The sequence below is a fragment of the Siniperca chuatsi genome, linkage group LG8, assembly GCF_020085105.1.
Source record: "Siniperca chuatsi isolate FFG_IHB_CAS linkage group LG8, ASM2008510v1, whole genome shotgun sequence".
Classification (NCBI taxonomy): Eukaryota; Metazoa; Chordata; class Actinopteri; order Centrarchiformes; family Sinipercidae; genus Siniperca; species Siniperca chuatsi.
The window spans coordinates 26209662-26222481 of record NC_058049.1 but is presented as its reverse complement, the minus strand read 5'-3'; the positions used below and the strand labels follow the sequence as shown (position 1 = coordinate 26222481).

General features: G+C 41.5%; 1 long non-coding RNA gene across 1 annotated transcript; it reads right to left on the bottom strand.

Annotated features, from left to right (window-relative positions):
• Positions 1-377: 377 nt before the first annotated feature.
• Positions 378-1190, bottom strand: LOC122880654. The gene is made up of 3 exons (XR_006378996.1): positions 1084-1190; positions 600-706; positions 378-496 (listed from the first exon to the last, which is right to left on the bottom strand). It is a non-coding gene; the product is annotated as an uncharacterized LOC122880654 (long non-coding RNA).
• Between the last annotated feature and the right edge of the window lie 11630 nt (positions 1191-12820).

The following is a 12820-nucleotide window of genomic DNA, read 5'->3' as shown; positions in this document are numbered from 1 at the left end:
CCAGAACTAGAAAGAGAAGTGAGTGATAATTTCAATGCCCGCTGTAAGACTGTAACACAGCGTATTCATCTTTTTTTTTTTCTCCCCAAGCTCCCAGCAGACAAGTGATCCCAGCAAAATATAAGTGGTGTCCTCTCTCTGTCGCTTCATGAATGTACAGTACGCTATATAGTTATTGGCTCCAGTGAACTGGGACTATAATTTGGGAGGATTATACAATTATGAAACCTAACAACCACAAATTGTGTGCTACCAATGCCAAATAAAATACGCATACACATGGAAGAGTAACACATGGTCCTTTATTGTTAAAGAATACATCAAAAAGCAATAAATCCACTGAAATAATTAACTACATATTGGTCTCTGACCAGCCTGCCACTGATTTGTGCCCAGTATGTGTGCTGTGCTGCTGTCTGGGGGTCTGCAAAGGGAGTAAATAGAAATGGCTGACAGGCATAACCCTTGTCTCCCAGCAACACACCAGAGAATTCACCTGAGAACACAAGATGTAATTGTTACAACATAAATAGCAGAGTAGAACTTTTGACACTATTACGATGTTCAAGGTGCTTATCAATAAAATGTGTGTGGCTTACCTTGTGATAGTGGCTTGGAAATTGTACAGGCCTGAAAGACTCGGGGAGTCATGGACCGAGCCAGGCCACTTTGCCTCGATATTACTGAAGACGCAGTCATAGATCACCTGAGACAATAAGATGTGTTAAGGTCATTTAATGTGGTGGTTTTCGAACGCCACTTTAATTACATTACAAAAGCTGCCTGTTTTCATCTTAAAAACATCGGCCGTCTTCGCCCCTCCCTCTCCTTCTCAGCTCCACGGCTTCATCACCTCACGACTCGATTACTGCAGCAGCATTCTGCACAGGCACATCCACCACAATCCTCAACAAACTGCAATACATCCAAAACTCTGCTGCCCGTCTGCTCACCCACTCCCGAACCAGAGATCACATCACCCCGGTCCTTTAAGACCTCCACTGGCTCCCCATTCAATAAAGAATCCAGATCAAAATTCTCCTCATCACCTACAAAGCCCTCCACAATCTAGCCCCCTCCTACCTCGCTGACCTCCTGCACTGACACGATCCTGTCTGCAACCTCAGATCCGCCAACGCCAACCTCCTCTTCCCCCCTCACCCGGTCCAAGCACCGGACCTGGGGGGACAGGGCCTTCCCCATTGCTGCTCCCTCCCTCTGGAGCTCTCTCCCCCAACACCTCAAACCTTCTCCCTCCCTCCCCTCTTTCAAAACTGCACTCAAAACCCAACTATTTAAATCCGCTTTAATCTATGATCTTTTAGTCCCCCCTCCACCCCTTCTCCTTTTTCACTGTTGTAGTTTTTATACTGTTACTGCTTCTTGTTGTTTTCATACTGATACTGCTTTTTCTGTCTCTGTTATTGTTCTGTAAAGTGCCTTTGAGTACCTTTTTTAAAGCGCTATTCAAATAAATTGTATTATTATTATTATTATTATGTGCAAAAATCCTTTCAATGCCAAATATACCTTTCTAATCGAGCGGCAAATAGTGGCTTTGCTCAGATATTTCAGCATCTCCTATTGCATATAAGAACATGCCACTTGCAATAAAATCGTAGGCCATTACAGTCCCTGTGTGGGACGGTCAGGGCATGGCTCCAGAAAATCTGTATCCCTTCCCACTGCGAGTGCTTCATTATCTATGACGTTGTCTAAAAAAGGGCACGGCATTGCAAAGGAAGAAACACACGTGTGCAGAGGACTCTAAAAAAAAATGATGTCAGTGATGAGGGCAATATATAAACGTTGCAACTTTATCAGCCATTTCTAATCAACTAAACAACTACAATAATTCATCAAACCTCAACAGCAATAACAGTATCAATGGCCACATGAATAAGCTCACAATGTTAAAATAATAACAGTACTTAACTGGATGGCAATATGTAGGCTACTTGAATGCAGGCTAATAATAATAAAGCATACATAAGAACATGGAACACTAAAAAACACAGTGGTTTCTGATCTGAGTGACTGCTGACTGAACAGATAAGGCACCAGGATTAATTAAGCCTGGGTGTTAGCCTGGTTGGCTGCAGACAGTAAATCTCCATGGTAACTTATGCGCCACTACTTTCATGAAACCAAGTCACGGCTAAATTTAGCCAGGATAACTGGAAAATACCTGCTTATAGGTTTTGTGAAACAGCCCTCTGGTCACACCAAAAATTGGCACAGCCAAGTTTGTCTGTGTGTCATGAGGAAATAAGAGGTGCTGGAAGTGTTGTGGGGTAGGGACTACTACTGTTCACTAAATGAGGGAAAAAAAATATATTTCCTGCAGATGACTCCAAATCAGAAATATTTATAACTATCCCTTCTGGCCCCAGCACTTGCAGCACTAACAATCTCTCGTATACTAGTTGTTACTTTTGACTCAGAGTTGTCTTTTGATGCTCAGGTGACTAAACTGGATCAGTCCTGCTTTATCCAACTGAGACATTTAACCACAATCAGGTCTTTCATCTGCACATCTAATTCCATTCCACTCCATACTTTTATCTCTTCCAGAATATAGCAAGACCCTTTATTCTGGTATCAGCAGGCGAAACATCCAAAGACTGCAAATTAGACAAAACGCTGCTGCCGGGCTTTTAACACGACACACTAACCCTTGCTGCCCTTCACCGGTCACCTGTCAATTTTAGAATGTATTTTAAGATTTACTGCGTGTTTTTAAAGCCTTGAATGGTCAGACCGCTGCTTATATCTGTGATCTGCTAACTCCTTATGAGCCTGATTGCTGCTTGAGATCCTCCAGCAGGGCTCTACTAATGGTTCCAAAATCTCGACTTGTCACTGAAGGTGTCCGGGCCCCTCAGCTGTGGAACTCCCAGCCGGTCTCTAAAATGTTACGGTTTTAAATGCTGGCCTGACCGGCCCATAGCTCCAGTCATTTGCAGTATAGTTTGTGTCTTGTTTCTTGTGTGTGCCTGCTTTAGTGACCTTGACCTCAGCTAATTTTTATTTTTTTTTTACTTTTCTGATCCGTTTTGGTTTTGTTAGCCTGTGGTGACTGCCTACCTAATGCGCTCGTGAGTCTTAAAGATTTGGGCTGTGACAAGACTGTGTAGGGTTCAAGGATTCATCGGGTAAGACCAACGTCTTATGTTATATAATCAAAGTCTATAAAAGTATATAAAAGTCTTGTGACATCTGGTGCATTGTTCCCATATTTCAGTTAGAACCAGCGTGTAGCTCACCTCGGAGTACACAAAGCAATCTTTCTGAAGCAATCCAATTAATTCTTTTGTCTCGGCAAGAGAAATCAATGCTTCAAAAGGAACTGCTTGCAATTCAAACAATAATTTATTTAAGCAAAGTCTTGTCTGCAGGCTATAACCCTTGTAATAGAGTGGCGTACAACTGCAGCACGGAGTAGCAGCTCATCAGCTTGCAGAAGTGGTTTCAGTGCTGTTTGTTAAGAAGAGTAAGTTATGAAACAGCATGAAGTGTTAACCTGATGTTAACTCTGGATAAGATTAAAAAGGCGCATTATGTAAATCTCTAAGTAGGCCTACCTATGGCAATTTTTTGGTTGACAGTCATTTGTTTTATCCACACACAGACACACACACACAAAAAGATTATTTATTCCCATATTTCTTCTTTTTAAAATCAGAATTGCAGCCTGAAAGAAGCTGCAGGAATTGTTGCTGCTGATGCTGCCGTTTGAGAAATGTGTCACCATTCAAAGTCTTTTATACCAGACACAACAAAGCAATATTGTTCAGCAACAACGCTCTGCTAGTCTATCTGCCTTTTGTCAAAGAAAACACACAAAGGAACACACATTTTTGTGGAGACTCAAGCAAAAGACACACAGTGCGTGCATCACATCAGCAAGGAAGCACAACTACAACCACAAAGGAATGAATACTGATACTGTACTGGAGCATTGATACAAACACACACACACACACACACACACACCATCCAATAAAGCATGGTATCAGTCAACTAACCAGGAGTCCCAGGTCATTTAGACTTTCTCCATGGACTCCATACACACACACTCCTCAAACACTCAGCTGAGTGTTTTGTCTCGCTCTGATAGTCTAACTGTGTGTGTGTGTGTGTGTGTGTGTGTGTGTGTGTGTGTGTGTGTGTGTGCGCGTTGGGTGGGAGTTACTGTCGTGCAGCCAGATGCTGCTGTAAGAATACAAGCACATCCCAACCCCTGAGACACATTGGCACACACACACACACACACACACACACATACATCCATAAACACAGGGAGACAGTGGGTGAGACTTAGAGGAAAAAAGAATGGAAATAAGAAGGGAAGATAGAAGAGCGAGAGGTTGAAAGAGAGAGAGGTTTGATGAGAACTCTGACAGCTGTCTCGAACACACACTGCTCTAACCCATCCCAAAGGAAAGTGCAATTTATACACCATTTCCCAACCCTCCCGAAGGGAAAGCATCATTTTCCGCTGCATAATAAACAGCAGAGTGGAGGAGAGACAGCAATAACACTCATTGAATAGAAATTCCACGGCTGCAGGATGAGCTCGGCTGTCTCGATCACTCCCTCTCTCACACACAAACACACTTGTCTGGCTATACTTTCAACATTTAAGAGGAGAGTCTGTTGCCCAGAAAATGATGCAGTTCATATTTACACAAATGAACAGAAGAAGACATTATGATAGTGGACACACGGCTTAATTAATGTGTGATCTCAGTGCAAAAAACGCCACAGCATTCAGAGCTTTGTGCCAAATACTGAGACAAATCGGTGACTGTATCAGATGATGCATGTCACAGTGTGAATGATTTGAAGGGGTGCTTGTTGAGGGTGCTGATAGGCAATCAAGAGGGCTTATTACAAACAGCGCACGAAAAGTGTGCAGCTATAGATTCATCTGCAGGCTGATTATAGGGTTGGCAGCATTACAGCCACTGTACAGAAATGAACTGACAGTGGCAGCAGAAATGGTTGGATTGATCAGTCTGCAATCACCACCTCCAACAGATGATTGTATCCTATGTGACGGTTTTCAGTCTTAATGCGAGACTGTGTGACCTTGGTTATTAGGAGAGGGGTTTCAGCTGGAGCATGACGGTTTCATGGGGATGAAATTATGGTGATTTCACGGAGCCAACAAGTCATCCAACCTTAACGACAAAAAAGGTCATCTGTCATTTCCTGTGAAAATGGCCCAGATTAGTGTTTTCTGATCAGTTGCCCTAGTGGGACATCTTTTGTCATTACCCTCAAAAACAATAGAAAGGTCGTGGTCATGGTTAATAGAAACAAGCGTTGAATGCTGTTAGGACACAGGAGACAGTATTCTCCCATGGCTAATGATGACAATAATAATTGTTTGTACAGCACTTTTCAAAAAAACAATGTTCCAATGTGCTTTACACACAACAAACAATAAAGACAAAGATATAGGATTAAAATCAAAAAGGCAGAAACCAGTGACCCAGACATACGATAAAAAAAGTTATATGTGCAGCATATAAAACATAATCAAATATCAAGCATACAAGACATAAAAATGATTCACAGGCTACCTGAAAAGAAAATAATGACTTGGGCTCCTCTGGCAGATCATTCCAAGGCTGAGGTGCCCTGAGAGCAAAGGCACGATCCCCTCTAATCTTAAATCTAGACACAGGAACAGCCAGCAGGTTCTTGTCTGAGGACCTCAGGCTGCACAACTCTGAAATATAATCTGGAGCCTGGCCGTGAAGAGCCTTAAAACATCAATAAAATCTTAAAATCAATTCCTAAATGGCCAGCCAGTGTATTGATGCTAAACGTGGAGTGATATATTTTCCTTTCCTGGTTTTTTGCTAGAAGTCTAGCAGCCACATTCTGTACTAGTTGGAGCCTGTTGAGTGATTTCTGGTTTACACCTGTTTCAGGACCATTGCAGTCATGAGGAGTAAAAAGGCATGTATAACAACTTCTGCATCTTTAAAACTTAAAATTGGTCGAATCTTGGATTTATTTTTTAGATGATATAAACAGGACTGGACGAGCTTGCTGATATGAAATTCAAAATTGAGGTCGGACTCCAAAAATACACCTACATTTTTTTACCACAGGCTTGATGATGTTGTGTTGTGTGCAATGGCACCAAGTTATTGCTTGATCTGCGCATGCAAGTTTTCTGGGCCAATGACAAGTAATTGTTCAGAAATTGTCAAAGTCTCACTGTTGTTGACTAAACCTTCCACCCCGACCGCCTGCCCTCCTGTTATAGGTATTTTGGTTCCATTGTCACGGCACAGGCAGTACTGGTAAAAAGATTTGTTGTTAGGTCTAGGATTTTGGTGGCCATAAACAAGATTTTGTCTGTGGCCCCATAACGCTCCCAGTGCAAACATCACATCACACACACTGCTCATAACTGAATGAACACACACACACAACAGAGATGTAAGTGAATTATCAACAAATATTCATAAAACTTCATTTGAAAACGATATTTATTCAAATATATTAAAATTCGAGAAGTTAAAAAACGTAGCATCTGCAAAGTATCTGCAGACACAGTCACGTCGGAGGAGGATGTAGAAGGCTGTGGTACCTCTGCTATGACCTCTGCTGCTGCAGTCAGGTCAGCTGACGAGGTAGATTGTCCTGGTGCAGCGGAGGTTGCTCCAAAATATTTCAATAACGCCCCTGAATAAGATCAGATTATTATTGTTTTTTTTAAATATAGTCTGGAGGACATTACATAGGTATGTTATATGTATCTTTCAGGCCTGCTTATTAACCACTCAGCAAGTACAATTTTATCCAAATATGCAATTATCCAGTTATCCAAATATGTCCAATATATCCAACAAAGATACAATTTAACATGAACTAGAAAGTAAATGACAAGAAATCAAGCTTATTCTAATGAAAAACGTTTCAGCTAAAATTAACAATACATTCATTACTTTCTTTCTTAAAATTATTGTGGCTATGTTCAGTTTAATTTGTTCAAAAACACGACTTTAATGTTGCGAAAAAACAGTGGTACGTTGGTAACAAGCAAAGCTAGCCGTACAAACAAGGTTATTTGATGTTTACAGTCCTACTCGGGTTAGCTAACATTAGCAAGCAGTGAAAGATAGCAATGTAGCCCTAAACAACCGCATAGTGTTTATGCCGGCCCTGATTAAATTAAAAACAAGCGCCCCCGGTACCAGGGGCAGCGGCTCATCTCACAACAAACACCATTCAAGGAATTAATAATCATGTACAAACATATTCATGCTGCATACCCATTTAACAGGAGAAGCTCCGCTAAAAGCTCATGCTAACCATTTTTATCTAAACATAGCACAATTCCAACACCAAGCAACTAAATAAGCATGTAGCAAAAACACGATAACGACACAATAACGGTGCACGGTGCAATGATCCATATTGACCAATTGAGTCCTGAGATGTTGCCCTGCGTAGCGTACAGTGTCTGACTGGCAGCTTAGCCGCCATTACGCACAGGAGCGCAGAGCGCACAGCAGATCGGGAATGTTGGGAGTTTGCTGAAGGCTCAGCACCACCACCACCTGCATGTCTATGCACTATGGGGGCAATGCAACACAATCCAGGAGGTACTGCAGAAGGTGCCAGGATGCTGGCATCTCAAGGGTGAAGACACCCATTTACTGCAGGAAGTGCCAGGTCCCTCTGTGCCTCACATCAAAAAAGAACTGCTTCCAGCAGTCATCAGTGTAAAAATAGTAGTATAGTTCAAAGTTCTTGCCAGCGTGTTGTGTAAAAAGTGATTATTGTTTTTTACCTTTGTTTTTACAGTTTGGTTTATTATTGCATGTTTTATTGTAAATAAATCTGCTCCAGTTTGAATCAAACTTTATTTCCTTTGTATGGTTTTCTTTGAATGGGAAAATGTACAGAGGTCTGGTTGATTTTTCAAAACAAAGCCAAAAAGAGATATTTAGATGGAATGAATACCTAAAGAGACATTAGTTAAATTAAACAAGTTTTACGAGTGGTACCTGAGAAACTTCAAATGGCACAGATGGTGCCAAAATGACCATTTTGGAGATTCTGCCTAAACATGCCTCTACTAAAACCTCAGTAACTTTGCTCTGCTTCACTTTCTTAGCATCAGTCTTTGCACAGGTAATGTTCGGATGTTGTGATATGGTTTGCTACAGGTTTTGGGCAGCAATGGCACAAAAGTGTATAGTCTTTCATTTATGCTGTTTTCTATCTTCATTTCCACTGACCCAGTAACATATATGCGGATGATTACACCTCTAGGGACATCTCGCAAGTGTTACCTTTCTCATTATACCAGATTTATTACCTTGTGGTTGCAGAGATATATATTCATTTTGGGCATGTCATTTTCGAGCAGGGGCCTGAGCCAGAGGCCTAGGGTTTAAGAGGTTTTAAGCCTGAAGCTGCACCAGATACTAACTGGCCACAACATATACTGACTGCCTTCGTGTTGCCTTCATCATGAAAGGACGCAGTCCTTAACTCAACACCGTGAGCTTAATTGCAGTCGCGTCACTCGTCTCCCTCGACTGGGTGGTAGGAGCCAGGTCCAGCATCCTCTCGCACCGCGTTGGTTTTAGTTCATTTAGGTTAACAAATAGACACTGACAGAAACCAACAAATACTTCAGGGATGAGGGCTGTCAATCATTTTCCATCACGGTCTACACCACTCGCCTCTCTTCTTTCTCTCCTCCATTGTCTCTGATGTATATTAGGTGTATATTTGACCTGGCACAGCCACAAGAGGTCACTTGTTAGGAAGCAAAAACATGGGTTGTTTCAAGTGTTTAAAGAAACAACCAATGGTGTCAGTTTTTCTGTTGAAGATAGTCTGTATGGAGCAAATGTTTTTTTTTGTCAATATTTCATGTTTTCAACTACAGCAGCCAATAACAGCACAGCCCGGTCAATGTGGTTTTGGTCATTTACAGGTGAAAATACATTTAGGCATGTTATGAAAACTGGGGTTAGTTTGGTTGGTACGGGTTTTTAGGCATTTAGCTCACATATTAGAATAATTGTTTCAAGTGTGTTTTGATGACATAACATGTAGCAGGTGTTACAGCATCTCCTGGACATAATTCTTCACATACGTTGCAGCATATCTGCTTGGTTGGATGCCACTGCAATAGAGGCAGGTCAGTCCAAGAGGGTGAGGTAGAGAAGCTGTAGCCAAAAGTAATAATCCAAACACAGTTAAGACGACAATAAGAAGTGTTCAAATCAACAACCAAGGGAAAATCATTTGAACAAACACTGACATGCAGGTAGCAGTGTGTATACCCCTGTAGAGGGGTATACACACAGATCCTGTCCTTCAAAACAAAACAGAACAAATCCAATATAGCAACCGCTGGACCAGCACCTAAGCTGGGGAAATATATTTAAAAAGAATCTTCAGGATTACCACTTTTTTTTTTCGAGATTCTGACCTAAACTTTAACCTAATCCAAATGTAATCCTTAATGTAATCTTTATCCTACACTCTGGTATTAATTCTGAACTAGCCTTATGTAAAAGTGAAGAGCAAACTCCTTCTCTCAAGGTCTAAACCTCTGCTGATTCAAGCTAGTATAGAATTATAGAAATACACACATATATGCACACACACTATCTCAATATCTAGTTGCTCTCTATGGCAGGTCTCATTAGGTTTGTGGAAATTATTCCCCTCTTCTGTCTCTCTCTTTTTCAACTCTTTCTCCACCTCCATCTATTAAATACTTGAGTGATAGTGAGTTTCTTTCATGGCTTTGCTCCTCTCACCAACTCCCAGCACTCATGACGAATTCTTAACAATACTCACGTTCCAAGGCATAGAGTTAAATATAAATGAAGTCAGTCTTAAATTCCAAAATGTTACTGCATGCTTGTATTGTATGCTATTGCCCCTTTATTCCAATGAAAGCTTATTCTGCTTTCTACTCAGGTGTCCATAAAGTATAAACCATTTTCTGGAGAGTGACGTAGTTACCTTTTAAGAGCAAACATTCATACTTGGAGGAGGAGGGGTAAATGGTGGCGAGATGTTGCAAAAGCAGCAGAGACCACAGTTCGACACCACCGTTTGTTTCCTATTTCAACTGACAAAGCCGACTGGTTTTGGCGTGTCGTCGGTACATTTGTAGTCATTTTTGTGGAAACAAAACCGGCTATTTTAACTCAAATCGTGATCTTTTCCTAAGCCTAACCAAGTGTTGTTTGTGCCTAAACCTAACCTAACCAGACCTTAACCACAGCATTTGAAACATACAGAGTTAATGTTTGAAATGTACAGATTCAACATATCCATGGTTTGCAGAAATGTAAATGGCAACATTTTACTCTAGTGATTGGGTTGCCCTCCAGGACGATGAAATATAATATAGTAAAGCTTTAATTATGCTCACACAAGACAACGTGACGCAGGCCTCCGCAGATGGTGCGTGAGCCACGAGTGCGCGCAGAGGCGTTTCTGCTCAACGCGTTATCTGTTGCAGTATTCTCCCAAAAGCCAGGTGGCATACAAACAAAACATTGCGTGAAGAAGCAAAATGTCATCGAGTGTTCCCAGATGAACGCCATAGACCAAACATGGCTCCGCGCTCTGCTTTACAGCTCCTCAATGCCAAGGAAGAATTGTATGTTATTTAATTGTAAACTCATATCTATTCGTGGACATACTTTATAGGATTTATACAATCCCTGTAAAGAAAGAAGTCAAGTTTTTGGAACAACGAATGTATTATAATGAAACGAAGGTTAAATGTTTGAATATCCTGTAAACAATTTATTTCTGCTGTCAAATGTAGATTTTTAAGATCGCCTCCTGTTTTTGAAACACTTGAAAATGTTTGAAATCCTTGAGACATATTTATAGTAAAAATCAATTAATAATACTCCGTCAAGCATAAACAAAGCCTAATGCAGTCCTGGATTAGGTCTTGGTAAGTAGTTGCTTGTGAGTCCAAGCAAGCATCTCCATCTCCAAGCCCTCCGCCACCATTAGTTTTGCTCGAATTGAAATAGAGCATGACAAGATGTTGGACCAAAACCCTCAGCAAGATTCTGTTCATCATGTATGCCAGGGAAGTATCACTCAGGAAAGAACATGGAAATGCCAGTATATTGTAGCTGAAGAGTGCTCAGTCTTCTTCAGGGCATGTAAAAACAAATGGCAGATCGCTGATGCCAGGCAATAAATAATTGTCACAGGTGCAGTCAAGTAGGTGGGTGTGTCCATAAATAAGTAGATTCTAAACAGGCACGCCTGTGACAATTATCTAGTGCTACTCTGATTGCCGGGCAGCTGACACCACCCTTGGTATACCTGTGAGTTGCCGTTTGTTTTTAAATGCCCTGAAGAAAACTGTGTGTTGAAATGCGTAGGCGCTTAGCCCATTTATAAAAGGCTTTTTTATTTTTTGCAAAGCAGTGTGCCTTGGTATTTTTTAGGTTATGGCTTACTGATCTATTGGCAAAGTACAAGTCTAACCTTTCTCTATTCTTTCTCTGTGTTCAGGTTCACCAACGGACCTTCTCGGGGTTTTTGCAGGAGAGGGTGACATGCTAGCATTATGTCCAGATTTAGGATGTGTTTGTACTGAAGCACTACTTGAGCTGCAACTATCAATTATTTCCATCATCATAATTATTTTCTCAATTAATCATTTTGCAAATAAAATGTCAATAAATAGTAAATTATGCCCATTACGATCCCCAGAGCCCAAGGTGCCATCTATAAGCTCCTTGTTTTTTCCAACCAACGGTCCAAACCCAAAGATATTTAGTTTACTAACATGACAAAGAAAAGTAGCTTTGGGGCCTCACCACGTGTGGAGAACAAAGAAGAGAGGCCCTTGAGAAACCAAAAGCCTGAACTCATTGGAATGGCGCCAAATCTCAGGAAATCCTGGCGCTCCGGCCATGACATCATCACCTCTATAAAAGCAGTGTGCGCAGGCCGCTCGCTGTCTTTCCACTGTAGCTTCAGTTGCTTCAGGGGACGCATCACGTGAACTTTAACGCCTTAGGTGAAGTCTTAACTCGGTGGACGAGCAACAGACTGTTTTGTGTTTGCTGAACACACTTTTGGATCCTGATTGTTATACTCCACATGACAATCACTTTCCTGCAGAAGATTCAGGTTTTACATTTTTCTTCACCTTTCTTCTCACGGGAGTCGACTGCTGTTCTTCTCTGCTGCCACCTCTTCATCCGAGCCTGAGAGGACTCCGCCGGATGATCCAAACAGACTTACGCATTAAATCGCTATTAAGAGTGATCTTAAGTAAGAGGCTTGTGTCTGGGCAGAGATAGATTTATAACTGTGTGTTATTTCATCTAAGCTTCATTGCTGTGAATTGTGTTTTGCATTATTGTGGAAAGCAACAGCAACAGCCACTGTGGAAGCTAATAACTGCGCTATCAGACCAAAGTCAGTAACACGGCTGTGAATGGAATTTTGCTGCCGGGTTCCTGTGTGATAAAGGGACAGATATTGTGCCTTACCATGGCACTTGAGATCTTTTGTGCCTTACTCTGTGTGCTTTCCTTTCTCTCTCCTCTCCACTAACACACATGCATGTGTGTACATATACACACCTACACACACACATCTCAAACGACCCAGATAGCGTGGTAGCCATCTTGAGGACAAATAGAGCGTGTCCTCCATTTTGGCTCTCCCCTTTGATTGAGTTTTGCAGGTCTGCCTGCCATTTTGGATCTATACATGACGACCACCCACGTGGTCACGTCCACCATCTTCCTCACACCCCCCTCTCTATTGTCCC